Below are 14,517 nucleotides of genomic sequence, written 5' to 3'. Positions count from 1 at the left end.
TCTAAATTTAGCTTTATTTCATTCAGTAATTTATTTGAAATTGATGGGACAGACATTTACATTTGTATTATGAAATTACTGAATAAACAAATATACAACTATAAGTGAAATGGTTATTTAAATTACTTTAGAACAAACATTAAAAGTTATATTTGCATAAAAGTAATGATAACTTATAACACCTAGTTTTTATAAAAGAAATCTTGTAGAATGGGAAGCATGGTTTTAGGAACTAGTTTGATAGACATTAAGGATAATGGTTGCAGCCTTATGTCAGCATAGGGTACAGTGTATTACTTTATTGTAGTTTGTTGTTTTGGCTTCACAGTATCACAAAGTCTTGATTCACAGATAGCAAGATTGTTGACCTTACCTGAATTCTTTCCTAAGAGTGAATATGGTTGGGTCAAACTACTATAAACCAGTAGCTTCATGCAGAACTATACTTTCTTAACCAATTGTAGTATCATAAGAATTTGGAATGTGTGCAGAGATGGGAAAAAAAGATTTTAAGATCTATTCTCTTTTTCTCCTCCCTCTCTCCTGCCATCTCTAATTGTAAGAGCTAAAGCATAAACATTTTTTTTTTTTGCTGATAATCAGTACTTAAAACTGGAATTCAAATTAAATTGCTAATATGGTATCAATAAAAGTCACTTATTTAAATTCTCAATGAACACAAAGACACAACTCTTAGGTGATATATAGCATATGTAAACTTTTAAGAAGGTATTTATAAGGACTATTTTGTAACTTATTACTTGCACTAGAGATTGGATGTTATTTGATAGAAGCCAAACCTCAGTACCTATTTTCTTTCTGAGCACTGTTCACATGTCAACTAAAGGAGAGGCATAGTTTATTCCACAGATTTAAGTTAAGCTTCTGCATATTTCTCTAAGGGACATTCCCTTTGTATTATTTCTTTCTATGGATTTACATATTGATTAAAGTTTATTTGAATTGTTGGAAACTAGAAAATACACATGAGGAAGAATTTTACTCCCTCTGAGGAAATGTTGCATATTAGACAGTGGAAGGAAAGGAGACTATTTAGGCTTATTACTTAGTGTCTTCAGAATTTACCATATAGATAGCCACATCTTGGTTGTAAGAATTACAAGCAACACTTTGGGATCTTTGAAGTTTTATGGGACACAAAAAGCTGAGATGTGCTACTCTTCATACCATTTATTAGGACCCATTATTATTTGTTACTAGTTTTAAAGGATGTATGTTAGTTTTTAAAATTGAAGTGGAGGTACATGCATTATGATACTGAATTTTGAAGGGGATTTCTAGATTTTATTGATCTCTTATGTTCTTAAAATTTTTCAAGTGACAGCTGTAATTTATTATTTGATTGTTAAGTGGTTTATAGTAGCTACTGAGGTACTCTGTAATGTCAAATATTATGCCAGTATTTATCTCATGATTCTGATCATGTTTATGTGTGGTAGAAAAATAGACAAGTGTTTAATGAAGAAATTTGACCAAATTTATAGTTTACTCTAGAAATTTGACTAAATTTACTGCATACAGTACGAATTAGAAAAATTCAGGAAAGAAAAGTTTTTGGTTATTTGAAGCATCTATTCTATAGTTTCTTTAAAGGCTGATTGTTCAAATTTGTGACCATTTTTATGGAAAACATCTGGGGTAATTATAATTAGTTCAGGATGTGTATTGTTTAAAAATAATCGTAAATTCATGGAGAAGGAAGCGTATCTTTTCCTTAATGACTAGAATAATCCAAATAATATGAAAAAAAACCCCTTTAAGTTATTGGTAGCTGTACTTAGACTTTGCTTTAGAATATTCCATAAGGAAATGAGAAGTAACTTTTATGTAAAATGCCAAATTGGCACTTTACACCTGTTAGTGTGTTTCATTTAGAACAGCTGTGTCTTTTATTATCAGTAAACAGATGCAGAAAGTAATGGAATGTTTTAAAGCAATATGTTAATCCTGTCTTCCACTACTGAACTGTCTCACGATATAGTGATTAAATATTGACTCTGCAGCTGTTACTTACAATTATAGAATTTCTTAATTTCTCCTTCCCAAACCCAAATCCTTTAATATTTAGAGATCTAGTTTCTAATCTTAAAGTGTTTCATAATGTAGTTTATTTATGACAAATGGCTTTCTGAAGACAAGTTATCTCAGTACTACAAATTCATATTCATAAAATTCTTATTAAATGTTTCTATGAATTGATTAATGTCCTTTGTAGGATAAACAATTTAAAATTTTTGTTTATTTTTCTTCATTTGTTCATGAGTATGAAGATGATTATTGACTATAACAATTTTGTTTAATTTTATACTTGAAAACTGCCAGCAGTAAGCTAAATAGGAAATTATGGTTCTTTCATCAGACATTTATGAACCAGAGTGTATAATACTTTCTTAGAATGATGACTATGAAAGTTATTTCAGTTACAATAGCCCTTTTGCAGTTTCGTTATGATTTTAATTCTTATATTTTACCGTGTCAGTGAAGATATTTGAAATGTTGCTTCATTATCGTATTTATTCTTAAGCTTGAGGAGCAGTTGTATTAGCCAAGATTATTATTAATGTCCATAAATTGTGCTCTTAGTATAGGAAAGGTATTGTGTGAAGCACTTTATTATAATATTCTTGTCTGATTTTATAGATGAGAAAATTGAAGCTTAGAGACATGAAATAAATTGACCAAGCTTTTACAGCTAGGAAGTAGTAGAGCTTGTATTTAAACCAAGGCATTTTCATTCTCAAGCCTCTTGTTCTTAACAGCTTTACATTTTGCTTGCCATTAGCATCTGATATCAACATTATACTAATGGGAAATTATGTCAAAGTAAATTTTGACAGTGTTCTTTTTTGAAGCCACCTTGTTCACTGTGTGTGATTATTAAATTGTTTAGGCAACTTGCCTAAAAAGAAAACATGATTAAAACATGCATGGCAAGAGAGAGAGCTTCCCTTTTTGGTATCTCCTCACACAATGACTGTGTTGGTAGTTCACAGTCTACGCTACTTTTTTTTTTTTAATTTTTTATTGCATTTTAGGTTTGGGGGTACACTACTTTTTTAAAACTCCTTTTATGATGTTACACTCATTGTACTACTTGTTGAGACAACTCCAGCAATTTATTTGTTCCTCTTCCTAAAAATGACCTTGCTTCTTTACTTCAAGTGTTTTGAAAAGGCAGCATGATGTAGTTTTTACCTATGTTACATGATTTATGCATTAACCAGGCAATGTCAGTTATTATCAAAACTTATTTTTATTAAATGATATTCCTTTGTCAGAGCAGTCATTACTAACTACTTCTATATTCTTAGTTTAGTATATAATTTGTCATAGGATGTAACCCCATTTCATAGATGAAAAAACTGGGACCTAGAGATATTAAGTAAATTGGCCAGAATCCCAGCTAGCAAATGTTGTTTGTGTCAATTTGATCTTTTTCTCAAAAGAAAAAAATTAAAAATCTAAAGTGTACAACTAATCATTTTTTAGAGCATTTTAAGACTTCAAATTACACCAGATGGTTACTTAAATATCCTATCCCTTGACACTGATAAGCATGCCTATAAGATTAACTAGGATCACCAATGTCATGTGGTATTGCTGGGGGGATTTAATATATATTAGAAATCCATTATAAGGTAATTTTGAGGGGACAAAATGTTTTTGGTTGCAAGCTGCCTAAAATATAAGAATAGATGTATCTTTGCATGCAATAAGATGAAATGTTATGTTTATAATAGATTTTAACATGAAAAATACATTTTTGCTCAGTTTAATGAGCTATTCTATACTTATTCAGCATTATTGTTTTATTTAAATTATTTTTATTAGTGTCTTTATCAAAACCTGTTACCCAACACACAGAATATAAGATAAACAATTAAGCTATCACTTTATAGTGTGTAGCATAAAGCTTTCCCAGGCAGATATACTTATTTGGCTTTTGTCTTTGTTTTACACTTTCAAAGTCTTTAAAAAATTAAAACTTTTTAATTTGAGATAATTGAAGATTTACATGCAACCATAAGTAATACTAAGAGATCTCATGTACTTTTCACCCAGTTCCCCTCAATGGTAATATATTGCAAAATATATAGTTCAATATCATAGCCAGGACATTAATGTTAATATACTAAAGACACAGAACACAGAACATTTTCATTGACCCCTCATATATTATACTATTATACTTCTATAATTTTCGTTTTCTTTTTTTTTTTTTGAGAGCTGTTGAGGGCAATGGCAGGATCTTGGCTTACTGCAGCCTGCACCTCCCAAGTTCACACAATTCTCAAACCTCAGCCTGAGTAGTTCAGATTACAGGCATGCACCACCATGCCTGGCTAATTTTTGTATTTTTAGTAGAGATGGGGTTTCACCATGTTGTCCAGGTTGGTCTAAAGCTCCTGGCCTCAAGTGATCTTCCAGCCTCAGTCTCCCAAAGTGCTGAGATTATAGGTATAAGACACTGCACCCAGCTTATTCTTACATAATTTTAATATATCCATACTATATTTCTACACTTTTTTCATTTCCAGAATATTATATCAAATGGAATCATACAGAATGTAAACTTTTATGATTGCCTTCTTTTAAACTCATTTTAATTCTCTGAATTGTCATTCAGGTTGTTAAATATATCAGTGGTTCATTCTTTTTTACTCCTGGTAGTATTCCTTGATATGGATGTATCACAGTTTATTTACTCATTTATCCATTGAAGGACATCTGAGTTATTTCTAAAACAGAGTAAAATGTGGTTTCATTCACAGTACAGTGTATAGTTTTGCATTTTTCTCTTCAGTTTATGATTGATTTTGAGTTAATTTTTGTATAAAATATGAAACATAAGTCCAAGTTCTTCTGTTTTTTGTTTGTTTTGAGACAGAGTCTTGCCTGTCACCTGGGCTGGAGTGCAGTGGCACAATCTCTGCTCACTGTGACCTCCACCTTCCAGGTTCAAGCAATTCTCCTGCCTCAGCCTTTTGAATAGCTGGAATTACAGGCATGTGCCACCAGGTCTGGCTAATTTTTTATATTTTTGGTAGAGACAGGGTTTCACCATGTTGTCCATGCCGGTCTTGAACTCATGGACTCAAGTGATCTGCCTGCCTTAGCCTTCCAAAGTGCTGGGATTACAGAAGTGAGCCACTCTGTCTGGCCTTTTTCTCTTTTTCTTCCTTTCTTTTCTTCCTTTTTTTTTTTTTTCCTATTTCCTTACTTTATGTTGTCTCTGTAGAGTCAACTCTAGCTTGAGTATGAGTGTGCTTCCGTGTGTTCCTTATCCTTCCCTCTTGCCCTTCCTCCATCCTCTTCCTGTATCTGCCTTCTTCCTTCCTTTTTCTCCCTCCCTCCCTTTCAGGGCTTTGGTACAAAATAGCAAGTGGCAGCCTACACGTACCAACATTCTGAATTTTTCTAACAAATTTCTATGCCTACAATAATTTATCTTCCAAATTATTGTAGGATACAGTTTTGCCAGATATTTTGTTGTGGCTTAATCAGGATCATTTACTTTCCAATCTACCATTTCTATGCCCTCACCATTGCTGGTCAACCATATATTATCCATTTTGTTCTAGTAACACCTGACTTCTAGTATTGTATTTTATATCACATTTGTTTACTATAAAAAATGTGAAAAATATAAATGTATTCTTCTTTCATGGAGTCATCAATATAGGACTGATATGGCAGTTTGAAGATGTCAGATTCCTGGGCTTCTACTCTTTTCTTGCACTATCATCCTCAATATGTGACTTTTGTCTCATGGTCTAGGATGGCTGTCCTAGGTCCTGCCATCACATTATGTTCCCACCAGTAGACAGAAGAAGAAAGGAGAGTAGAGAGCATTATGTTGTTTTCCTTTAAGGTACAAATAGAAGTTGTACACCATTCCGCCAATACCCAGCAGCAAGCAAGGCTGAGAAGCACAGTTTTTATCTGGATGAATATACCTAGCTAAACTGTAAGTGTTATATTCCTGAAGAAAGATAGGTGAATAGAGATCTTAACAGATAACAAGCAATCCTGCCCCAAGACCTGAGGGTACCACTATTCAATGTGTATATTTCTGCTTAATTCTTGTTTTCCATCCAATGGTTCAGTCCCATTTTCTACTATGTCTGGTATCCCAGTGTCTGAAATCCTTTTTGTTCAAATTCTCCAGCCCACAAATTTCTATCATACTATGGGAGAAAGAAGGAATGAAAGAATAATGACCTGGCTGAGTGGTGGAAAGAGGAAAGACCTTGGACCCCAGTTCTCAGCCTGCCCTCTCATCCCCTCCTTCTGGTACTTGATGCTTTCAGGAGTTTATGCTTTCTAGGATTTTCAGGATGTATTCTCTCTCATCAGGATCTCCCCATCAGGGTAACTTATTCTGGCCTCTTCCAGAATACTGGAATTGCTATACCTCCATCTACTTTATATCATCAGGAAACATGAACTTTCTTACCCACTGATATATCTTTTTTTCTCTTGTCTTTGTGGAATTATACTTTTATGATTCCTTAACTATCATTTCAGTGGAGTTTCTGAAAGGAGAAGAAAAAAATACATGGTCAATTTGCGGTGTTTGCCTGAAAGCTTTGTGTTTACTATTTTGAGTGAAATGTGTTTAGCAACCACACCATAGTTTCTGTTGGTATTGTTTGCCTTATACTCTATTTTTAGAGGTTGTTAGAGGAAGACAAGCAAAGAAGGCTGAGAAGAAATAGTCAACAAGAAAAGAAAAGTCAAGAAAATATATCATAAAAGTTGAAAGAAGAAATTATTTCATAAAGAATAAAATGGTCGGCTGTGTACAGTACTGCTGAGAGGTCAAATAAGATGAAGACAAACCTGTGACCACTGGATTTGATAATATGAAGTTATTGGTGAATTTGTCAAAAATAATTTCATTGAAGTGATGAGGATCCCCAGTGTGGTGATTTGTAGAGATTAGGAGGTGAGGAATTAAAGGCATAAACTATACATATCCCTTAGAAGATTTTCTTTAAAGGAGCAGAAAAATGGATGATAGTGAAGAAAGGTAGAGAATTATGGATGGGTTCCATTCATCCTTCCTATTTTTAATATGGGCAATAATAGCATGTGTATGTTGTAATGGGAATGTTTCAACAGAGAGGGAATACTTCATAATGTAGACCAGAGAGCAGAGAGGACCTAGAATTAGTTTGAGTAAAAAGAGTTGTAAGATCATCAGAACTTGTGTAGTATAATCAGCTGGTAGTCAGGAAGGTGTGCAGATATACCACCCTCTCACATACTTAGGGATTATAGATTTGTTCACCTGACATTAAACAGATATTTTGAACATGTGGGTATGCAAAGTACTGACTGGGTTAGGCTCTAGGAAAGGGTGATAGCAGTCTCTGTCCTAATGGAACTAGTAATCCATTACAATAGAGAGAGAATTTAAAATGAATTGGTAAGTATAGGGAAGTAAGTATAGAAAGATAGGGGAAGTGTAGGGTGCTGGATGAACGCAAAGCGGAAAGGTTCTGGAAGAGGTAACAATAAAGTAGAAATGTGAAGCGTTAGTATGAGCTAGCCAGGTAAAGAGGGAAGAATAAACCTGGCAGAAGAAATAGCATATACCAAAGCCTAATAATAAGAGAAACCGTAAATTCTGTTTGGCTGAAGCTCAGTAGAAAAAAGGGTAATAGTAAGAAATGAGGCTGAAAAGACAAAGATCATATCATTGTAACTTTTGTTAAAGTGTTGGCTTTTGCTGTGGCTGATCATTGAAACATTTTAAACAGGAATTATATCAGATTTTAGAATAAAAACAATTCTGGCTACTGCTTGCGGACTAGATCAAAGGAGAGCCAGAAACAAGTCAAGGAGACCAGTTCAAAAACTATCAGATTAATCCCTAACCAGTATGAGTTGTCTAAACTAGACATGGGTATAGAGGAAAGTAGGTGGATTCAGCAGATACAGTTGATCCCTGCTGGTGAATTCTATATTTGCAATTTTGCCTACTCACTAAAATTTGTAACCCCCAAATCAGTACTCACTGTATTTTCACAGTTATTTGTGGACACACAGCAGCAAAAAATTTATGTTGTCCAATGCACATGTTCCCAGCTGAGGTTGAACCAGGCAACCCTCTGTCTTCTTTCAGTTGTTATACTGTAAACAAATGTCTTTTTCACCTATTACTCATTGCTATGTTTTTCTCATACCTGTGCTTTTTATTGGTGATTTCACTGTTTAACCTGGCCCTGACCATACTTTTAAAGTACTATCTATATAGTGTTCCTAAGTGCAAGAAGGCTATGATGTAATTTATGGGTCAAGTATGTTTGTTAAGCTAAGCTTTGTTTTGGTCTGAGTTATACTGCTGTTAACCATGAGTTCAATGTTACTGAATGAAAGGCGTATTTAAACAGAAACACACCTTCTGTCCGAGACCAGAGTCTCTTATTATACTCACTAACCTTGAGGGAGGGGGTTTCACCTCACATTCCTGGCTTCAGAAACCATGTATTGCACATATGAAAGTGAACCCAAAGATTATCCTATCCTAAACTGTTCCTGAGATTCATAAACAGACCTGTGGACATGTCCAGTTGGATGTCTTTTAGGAATATCTGACAATGTTGTGTGTTGACCGATTGCTGAAAATCTGTGAACAGAGGCTCACAGGAATGTAACCCTGTATTTCCTCTAGGAATGATGGTTTAGTGTTCACCAAGTCAGTGTTTATAGCAACTTTATAGAATATAATGCATGCAAATGATAAGTGATAGAATGTACAAGACTTAATAGTTTCTTAAATGGAAGTAATGACAAATGAGAAATAAAAGATAATTCTCAGGTTTTGGTCCTGAGAAAATGATAGTGCCATTTATGAAAAGGGAAGAGCAGTTTTGGGGGAGGCAGGAACCATAGGGACTAGAGATAATAAGTTTGGTTTTTGACATGTTGAGTTAGATGTTCCTGAAAGATATCCAATTGGATGTGTCCATAGGTCCATTTGTGGGTATGAATCTCAGGAACATAGGATGATCATTGGGTTCACTTTCATATGTGCAATACATGGTTTTTGAAGCCAGGAATGTGAGATGAGACCCCCTCCCCCAAGGTTAGGGTATATAATGAGAAGAGATTATGATCGAGGACAGAATTTTGAGAAATGTCAATAAAGAGATGACTAGAGGAAGAGTGGCATGCAAGGATACTAGACGCAGAGTAGAGAGAGAGAGAGAAATCAAGAAAGTGTACGTCATCAAAGCCAGGAGAAAGGACCATTTCATGAAGGAAAGTATTTGTATTATCAAACATTATCAAGAGATGAAGGACTAAAAATATGCATTGGATTTAGTGAAAAGTACATTTATAGATCTTTCTGAGGATAGTCTCATGAAGTGATGATGGAAACCTGGTTATACTGGATTGAGTAGAATGTGAAAAAAGATAAATCTGATTTGAAACTAATCTAGATAACTTATTCTTTAGTTTTTAAGTTTTCTGTTCACCTTTTGCATTATCATTGCCATTTGGTTGATAACATGTAAGCAGGACACATAGGCATTTTTTCTTGATTATTTGCCAAGGATGAACCCACTAAATCTCACTGTTCATGGAGCTTTCCATTTTACTCTGTGGGAATGACAGGATATGTTCCATCTCTGCAGAGATTAAAAAAAATACCCAAATGATTTTATGCTTTCCTCAATTACCTTAATTTTAATTAATCAATTAATTATTTTTTTAAGAGCAAGGATCTCACTCTGTTGCTCAGGCTGGAGTGCAGTGGTGTGATCATAGCTCACTGTACCCTCAAACTCCTGGATTCTAGTGATCCTCTTACCTCAGCCTCCGGAGAAGCTAGGACCACAGATGCACACCACCATGACTAGTTAATTTTTTTCTTTTTCTTTCTTTCTTTTTTTTTTAGAAAGAAAGAGAGAAAGAATGAAAAAAAGGGGAATGAAGAAGAGGAAAAAAGAGGAAGAGGAGGAGGGAGAGAGAACGGGAGTGTTGCTTAATTGCCCAGGCTAGAATGCAGTCTAAAAATGGGTATTGAAAACCTCCCTTATACCATCAATTGTGCTTAATAATGGCCAACCAATATTTCATTTAAACCTGTGAGTAGGTGTGATGTGGTGCTGATAAGAGTGCATATCTTGTGTGTTTAAAGTGGAGAGTTCTATAAATGTTTATTAAGTTTACTTGTTCCAGATATGAGTTCAAGTCCAGGATATCCTTATTAATTTTCTGTCTTGTTGATCTATCTAATATTGATGTTTAAATCTCCCACTACTACTGTGTGGGAGTCTAAGTCTCTTTACAAGTCTTATGTATCCTTTATTGGGTGGGTACACATCCAGAATCGTCAGCTCTCCTTGTTGCGTTGATCCTTTTACCATTATGTCCTCTTTTGATCTTTGTTGCTTTAAAATCCATTCCATCAGAGGTGAGAATTACAACCTCTGCTTTTTATTTATTTATTTATTTTTGCTCTCCATTTGGTTGACAAATCTTTCTCCATTTCTTTGTTTTCACATTTTATGTATCCTTGCATGTAAGATGGGTCTGGATGCAGCATACCGATGGGTTTTGGCTGTATCTTTTGATTGGGAGATTTAGTCAATTTAAATTTAAAATTATTGCCATTTGATGTTAGCTAGATATTTTGCCCATTAGTTGATATAAATTCTTTGTTATGTTGATACTCTTTACTTTTTGGTATATTTTTAGAAAGGCTAATACTGGTTGTTCCTTTCTACGTGTAATGCTTCTTTCAGAAGCTCTTGTAAAGCAGGGCTGGTGGTAATGAAATCTCTGAGTACTTGCTTGTTCATAAAAGATTTTATTTTTCCTTCAATTGTAAAGCTTAGGCTGGATGTGAAATTCTGGGTTGAAAGTTCTTTTCTTTTTTCTTTTTCTTTTTTTTTTCACTTAAGGGAAAATTACATGAAATCATGTAATTTATTTTTTATTTTTATTTTTTATTGCATTTTAGGTTTTGGGGTACATGTGCAGAGCATGCAATACAGTTGCATAGGTACACACATGGCAATGTGTTTTGTTTGCTTTCTCCCCTTCACCCACATTTGGCAGTTCTTTTCTTTAAGGATGTTAAATATTGGCCCTCACTCTCTTCTGGCTTGTAGGGTTTCTGCTGAGAGATCTGCTGTGAGTCTGATAGGCTTCCCTTTGTGGGTAACCTGACCTTTCTCTCTGACTGCCCTTAGTATTTTCTCCTTCATTTCAACCCTGGTGAATCTGATGATTATGTGCCTTGGGGTTACTCTTCTTGAGGAATATCTTTGTGGTGCTAATTTTTATTATTTTTTTTATAGAGACAGATCTCTCTCTCTGTTGCGCAGGCTGGTCTCAGACTCCTAACCTGAAGTGATCCTCCCACATTAGCCTCTCAAAGTGCTGTGATATTAGGCATGAGCCACCATGCCCAGCAATGAACTTAATTTTGAAATACCTTTGCTACTTTTAATATTCAGTACTCAGGCTGAAAGCTCAGTTCTATGCTCTTTCTTTCTCTGCTAACTATAAAAGTCTAGAATAACTTAATATAATAACTCTGACTTATGGTCAGAGAGTGAATATTTTGTTTATAGAGTATAGAAGAGGTAACAATAAAATAGAGTTGTGAAGGGTTAGTATGCGCTAGCCAGGTGAAGAGGGAAGAATGAACATGGCAGAATACTTGATGACATAGACATCAAGTATTAAAAAATGAAAACCAAACTAGCAAAGACATCAATTATTAAAAAATGAGAATCAAATTAGCAGTTGAACACTCACATTTCAAGAACAGTGAAAAATAGTGATGAGTAGGAAAGAGCAATTCCTTCTTTTTTGAGATCACAACTATGAAGTCATGTGGTTATTCAAATTCTGCGTTTGTGTGCAAAATGTGAAACACCATTATACTTATTCTACCTGCTTCATTTTGTCAGTCAGCTAGCAGGACGTAAGAGATACCTTTCCAAGAAACAGGGAGTAAGATGTGTTTTATGTAACGTCTGTAACCTCAGCACTACAGTAATGAGAGATGCAGTATCCTTTTGCTATGATTCAAGACAAGAGGGAGGGAGGTCACAGGAAACAGGATAAATCAAAATTGTTACAACTGAGTAACTATTTCTCATGAGGTCTCACCATGGTGCCACCTTCCTTTGTCATAAACATGGTGGCATAATTCAATCTCAACAAATCAGGATGCTTAATATTTAAAATTTACCATATAAAAAACATACCTAATATGTTAATTGTCACCATATTAACAACCAAAATAATTAGATAAAACACATAGGAAAGTGTAATATTAAACCCCACTTGAGTAGAGTTGGTTTATTGATACATTAACTTATTTTTTATAGAAAAGAGATAATGCATCTCAGTTTGCTTACGAGCTAGAAGATCACTTTGAATTCTGCATTTCCTAACTGCAAACAGAATATAGTATTTACGACAGATTATAACTGGTTTCCAAGCATACTAGTGGCCTCAGTGATGATAATACACTATTTTAAAAGACCTAAGGCAATGAATTCCATTTCCAATGGAAAAAGAGAACTGTGCAAACAAGCTTAAAACTACTTTTTGTGTGTGTGCCAGTGTTATAAAATGTAGCTTTTAATAAAACCTTGACCCAAATGCCAGCAACATTAGAAAAGAATTTGGGTAGGAGGGGGAAGAGAAGAATGATTTCATTTAGGAAAAATAACTACCATCTTTTTCTTATCTTCAATATACACAATTTAAACAAACACAGCTGCTATAACAACACAATTCCTATAGACTGGAGCAATAACAAGGTCAAAATACAGTTATATTTTTAAATCTTGATTCAAGCCTTTACATAAAAATACATCTTACTTTTCCCCGTAAGTTTCTAAAATATCACTTATTTTTCCCCCAACAACTGCAGCCATCCAGGAATTTTAAGGAAATTTTTGTGCATGATCTTAATTCCTAATCATGGCTCTTTGGGCTCAGTGACAAAAGATTAAAACCACCCAAAATGATGGTTCACTTGATGTCAGATGAGAGATCCTGGCTCAGTAGTCTCATAGGATGAAAGCAGTGCTGCATCAACTAACTCCATGCAGGACAGGCACGTGAATGCCGTCATTAACCAGTCATCTCTACAGTGCAGGTGATAGATGCACATGTGCGGTAGAAATTGAATTGGGTCCCCCTAAACAAGGTTCATCATCAGATCACACACTCCTGGATCTTTTTTTTTCCGATCCATCTCTTTTAGGGTCAAAAATTCTTTTAGGCAGATGTTGTATAATGCCTATTGTTTGAGCTATCCTAATTTGTTCCTCTTCAGTCAGCTGAGTTGCTAGCTGAGTTGGGCTAGGTGTTGGAAGTAGATTGGAACTGGAACTTGATGGCAGACTGGAACTGGAACTAAGCTGGATCATGGCTGTGGCTCCTAATCTGGCTTACTTCCCTCGCCAAAGCTAGCTCAGTCGGACTGAGACTCCTGAAGAAGTGAGATGTCATCCAAGGTGGGGGATTTGAGGCCGTTCCCCATCTTCCAGGGCTGGGGTGTGTGATCTGTGCACTGACAGTCTTCTCCATTTTCTACTTTGAAATTAATAAGTATGTGGGATACTTTGAGACTATGTAAATATATTGTTGCTCATACTTTCATCCACTAGTTTTAGCATCTACTGATGATGATTCTCACTTGAAACAGTTACGGTGGTTTGTGAAATAATAGTTTTTTTTTTCTTTTTAAAGTTTATTTTGAATTAATTTACATTTACAAAAATTGTAAAAATAGTACATTCTTCACCCCAAATGTTAACATCTTACACAATCATACTAATTGTACCGTGTATGGAAAACAGGAAATTAACATTGATGCAATATTGTTGTTATTTTGAAGACTGAGTCTCACTCTGTAACCCATGCTGGAGTACAGTGGCGTGATCGTAGCTCATGTTAACCTCAAACTCTCAGGCTCAAACAGTCCTCCTGCCTCAGCCTCTCTAGTAGCTAGGACTACAGGTACACACTACCACACAAAAGAAATTTTTCATAGTGACAGGGTCTCCCTGTGTTCCCCAGGCTGGTCTCAACTCTTGTCCTCAAGTGATCCTCCTGCCTCAGTCCCAAATACGAGCAATCATGGCTTGCTGCAGCCTTGACTTTTTGGGCTCAGGTGATCCTCCCACCTCAGCCTCACAAGTACCTGAAACTATAGGCATGCACCACCATGCTCGGCTAATTTTTTTGTAATATTTTTTGGAGAGATGGGGTTTCACCATGTTGTCCAGGATGGTCCTGAACTCATGAGCTCAAGTGATCTACCTGCCTTGTCCTCTTACAATACTGGGATTACAGGCATGAGCCCCAGCCTGATCAATATTATTAACTGATTTACAGACCTTATTTAAATTTTGCCCGATTCCCAACTAATGTTCTTCAAAGCAAAAGAAAAAAGTTCTAAATTTTGCCAAACCCCTCCTTGTATTTAGTTGTCACGTCTTTCTTTTTCTT

General features: G+C 35.1%; 1 pseudogene across 1 annotated transcript; it reads right to left on the bottom strand.

The window, feature by feature from the left end:
* Nucleotides 1-10,451: 10,451 nt before the first annotated feature.
* On the bottom strand, nt 10,452-13,546 carry LOC144576824 (RING finger protein 11 pseudogene; annotated as a pseudogene). The gene has a single exon (XR_013519386.1). The product of XR_013519386.1 is annotated as an RING finger protein 11 pseudogene (transcript).
* Between the last annotated feature and the right edge of the window lie 971 nt (nt 13,547-14,517).

Source organism: Callithrix jacchus, chromosome 6, assembly GCF_049354715.1.
Source record: "Callithrix jacchus isolate 240 chromosome 6, calJac240_pri, whole genome shotgun sequence".
NCBI lineage: Eukaryota > Metazoa > Chordata > Mammalia > Primates > Cebidae > Callithrix > Callithrix jacchus.
Note: the sequence above shows the minus strand (reverse complement) of the source record. Positions and strands in the feature narration are given on the sequence as shown.